At 38.5% G+C, this 4,311-nt stretch overlaps 1 long non-coding RNA gene across 1 annotated transcript in view; it reads right to left on the minus strand.

The window, feature by feature from the left end:
- Positions 1–1,291: 1,291 nt before the first annotated feature.
- Positions 1,292–4,311, minus strand: part of LOC112549883 — a 6,110-nt gene continuing 3,090 nt past the window's right edge. Inside the window, exon 3 of the long non-coding RNA XR_003093473.1 lies at positions 1,292–1,358. This is a non-coding gene — a long non-coding RNA (uncharacterized LOC112549883). The remainder of the gene's footprint in view (positions 1,359–4,311) is intronic.

The following is a 4,311-nucleotide window of genomic DNA, read 5'->3' on the forward strand; positions in this document are numbered from 1 at the left end:
TATATTTTTTCTCTGTCTTTTTATTAAAAAAGTTGGCTCTGAGTAGGTGAAGCATACAGTAATCTCTTCTCTAAACCAATCAAAACGAAGTATGTTAATAAAGATTCAGGCAGCAACAGTCAGTCTCTTACACCAACATCCATCAGACAAAATTATTAACCCTACATTAATCATTGGCTATAGTCATAATGGAGTCATGTAATAGCTGAAAGATTACAAACTTTTAACCTTGTAGATGTGGTACAGTAAAGAGGGCTTGCTAAAAAGAATAAATGTTAATATCTGTGCACTTTCAGTAGATTGTTGCTCCAATAAAAAGAACAGATTAAATTTTCCAGTGGAGCTAAACATTGAACAGCACATCCATAGTATCAAAATGTTATGGAAAGTATTATTTCAAGGCATGCAGTGGGGAAGGGGAGGCGGGAACACGACACATTCAAGCAGTGAAAACATTGGACTGGAAATCAGCAATTTGATTTTCACCAAGCCACTTACTCATGCTGTGATACCCTAACTTCATCTGTAAATGCAGGTGATAATACTTACCTACCCCACAGAAATTCTGAGGGACTCTGATTCACTAATTATTGTCAGTCACTGATTGAATATTCAGATAATCATGCAGACATAGACTCACTCCATAGTAAAGGTGCGGGTCATGCTAAGTTCCATGGCATCATTTCCCTTGCTCTGTGATTCCAGCAGAGGCACTATGTTGGAGCTTGAGCAGGGGGAGTGGGGCTCCAAGACTTGTGTTGCGCAGAAGGAGAAGGTGAGAAGATGAACTCCAGAGCATTCTCCCTTCCCATGGTAGAAGACACCCCAACTAAATCCATATCTGGTAAGTTAACATTGCCGCTATGAGAAAATTGGGGTTCTACAGATGCAACTTGCCTGGACAACCATAAGTACAGGAGCTATATAAAATCTTTCCCACTTTTGCCACTTTGCTGGCAAATGTCCAGCTGCAAAAATTTGAACATGATTTTGCATTTGCAAGATAATGCATTCTAAGGATTTAGGATTGCCATGCTGATTTTCATATAGTCTCAGAATGTTTTAAAGATCTCTGTTTCCATACTTTCTGTGCTTCTGCAAATACATAAATGTTAGCCTTGAGAATACAAGCAAATTCGCTGTTTCCTTTAGGAGTCTGCTGAAATGGTACAAATCTTCCCATTCATCTTAATGGAGTGTTAAATTTGAAGCCTTGTACCAAAGAGCTAACATTATAAAATTTGGTATTGCTGATCCCCCTACCAGATAAATGCTGTGAATGCTGTCTCATAACCAGAGGGGGATACTTGTCCCATCCTGACATCCATTGATTCCACTGGCTGTTCCATAGGGTCACCCTGCATGGGCACATAGACAAACATCAGATAACTAAGATCCTGCTGTTTTCCTTAAGGTAAGAATGGCATTCACATTGCTTAAAAAATTCCAGACATTGTCTGTGATGTTTTGTAGGCATTTCCCTATAAAACTTGGTGTGGTGACACAAAAAGTAGTTCACAGTTTAATAAGATAATTAATATTTTGAAAACTAATTTTTTTAATTATACCTTTTAGTTATTGACAAGAGTGAATTTAAGCACGTATATGGTGTGTATTTTATGGCTGAAGATATCTGTTTTAGATAGGAAAATACATCCTAATCCTTGTATAACCTCTCCATCATGATCAGAAAATTCAGAATGCTTTCTCTCCATTTTATACCAAATGATAACTCTTCTTAGGCATTTATTACATTTAATATATATGCAGGTCCTTCTTCAATAAAGCACTGATTCTCTCCAGTAATTTAGACTTTAATGGGTTTCAATTGCATGCTTACAATAGAGGAGGTGCACAAATGTTTTCTGAGAAGCATCCCAAATGTCTCCATCACATATGGTTCCTTTGTTACTCTGGGACAATTTCAGTTCCTGGTTACAGCTTGTACTCTTCTATGCTAGCTAGTGTAGTTTCCTATTCTGCACCACCTCTCCCTGCTATCTCTGTCTGTTCATCTCCTAAAAGGTTTAAATTTTTACTGTCTGTCCACATGATCTTCATGATCTCCACTCAGGCATCTGTTTTCAAACCAGTCCAAAATTCCTCTCATACTTTTTTGTGTTTGCCAGGTTTCTGCATCCCATGCCAGGGTTTGCAATTTTTTATGGAGAAGATGCCATTTCCATAAACAATAAATATCTTGTAGGGACTACCATGTTGAAAACCAGCTTACGCAGTCACCCATCCACCAACACCGCCCCCCCTGCTCCCATGCACACACACACTCACACACAGTATCTAATTAGGCAATAGGTGATTGTGCAGCTGTGTCCTAATCATTATGGATCTAACTCTGCTGCTGTGTTAAACCAAACTTCTCTAGCCTTGTTAGGTTCAAATTCTATCGGGTTTGAAATTTCAGTCATCATTCTGTCCTGGGCCAGTGTTGGGTCTTTTTCCTTCAGTGGAAACAGAGTAAATACAGATTCAGTTTACAACAGAGGGACTTGTGATTTTTTGATTCTTTGATGGATATGAATGTAGACAGTTTCAAAGCTGATAAGCCAGTGAAAACATTCTGATATACTTTGTTATTCTTTGCTTTTCAGATACACTTTGAGACCTTTGCAACCATTTTGAATCTGTGGTTTTTATCCTCACAGAAAAAAAAGTTTGAAAAAACTTCTTCTTAGCCTACAGAATTTCTCATAGATTGAAAGTACCATACTAAGGGACAAGCAAATTCTCTGTACATTAATCGAAAGACTGAGGATGCTACCTAATATTTCCCAATCTCTTTCACAAATATTTGCTATGAATATCAGAGCAATGAAACTCAAGTGCTAAATCTGTAGACCACACCAACTGCTGAAGCTTCCTTAGCCTGACGAAGGGTTTTTGAACCTGAAAGCTTGCTTAATAACTATTCTCCAACCATTTGGGTTGGTCTAATAAAAGATATCAAATTCACCCAAGGAACCTTGTCTGCCTATGTCCTTAGACCAACACGGCTACAACCCAAACCCCTGCAAATCTGTAGACTGATATTAACTGGAGAAACATCCCTGAAGAATCACCTTTTATGGAGTATGTCATACAACCACTTAAAACCACTTATTTTGAAGCTACTTATTCAGTGTATGCAGTTCTATGTTCCAGAAGTGTGACACTATAACTAACCTGATAAAATGTGATAAGTTAAGCAAGTATTGATGTTTGGCAAATTATTAGCTACTATGATTGCCTACAATGAAGACTCAAGAACTGCCCACAAAGGCATGAATTTTACACATCATGTATAGTCCATAATAAATGTTTAAACAACCTGAGTGAGTAAAAAAGGTTTGGGTTAGCTTATCAATTTGGCACCATCTTTACAAGAAAAAAAAACCCTCAGTGCTCAAAAATGGAAGATGAACTTTAGTAAATGATTAACACCAGTTCTAGTTTTCTTTCTACTGATCTTGTAGCAAGACAGCTGATCCATTTACCCCACTGACATGAGCAAAGTCAACTAATAGGAAATAAGTCTTTAGCAGCTTGCAGCCACTTCTGACATAGTAGCAGTAAAGCTAAAAATAGTTATTAAACATTGCCAAATTTACATGCATTGATTTTTCCCACTTTTTAAATGTAGTTCATTAAATCTGATGAGCCATACAAATGGTATAAGTCAGGGCTCTGCATTTCATATTGCAACTGCTCTGTGCCAGCCTCCTTCCCTGTACAGCATTTTCCCATCAAAACTGGCACAGTACAGAAGCCACCACAGGACCTGAGGCTAGCAGAATTATTCAGGGTGCCCATGAAAAGCTACACCTCCACAACAGATTTCACTATCGCTAGTTTAATGCCTTCAGCATTTAAATGCTGTTGAGCAATTCTGTTAAATAGGATGATAGGTGAATAACCATTCTTTAAAGTCACTCAGCTTTTTTTTTCTTTCCTTTTTTTTCTTTTTTTTGGGGGGCAACAATGTGCAAACTGTAAAAATGTCTGTAGGTACTTGCAGATGTTATACTTAGATTGACCTAACTAGGATTAGGTTGATTTAACTGCTGATCTGCACAGATTTTCAGGGAGGTTAGATTGGGCAAAAAAAAAATGGCCAGCCTGATCTAACTTAATTCACCTGAGGAGGTAAACTAAATTAGATCAGCAACAGGTTAGCCAATCCAACAAATGTTTGTACAAATTAGGAGCACAGCTCCAAGGTTGGGAAAGTCCAGCCACTTGCCCCAACCCTGGGGCTGCACACTTCCTTCCTCCACCCTCCCCCCCCCCCCCCCCCCCCCGGGCGCTTTTTTTGCC

This window comes from Alligator sinensis, unplaced genomic scaffold, assembly GCF_000455745.1.
Source record: "Alligator sinensis unplaced genomic scaffold, ASM45574v1 scaffold693_1, whole genome shotgun sequence".
Lineage (NCBI taxonomy): Eukaryota > Metazoa > Chordata > Crocodylia > Alligatoridae > Alligator > Alligator sinensis.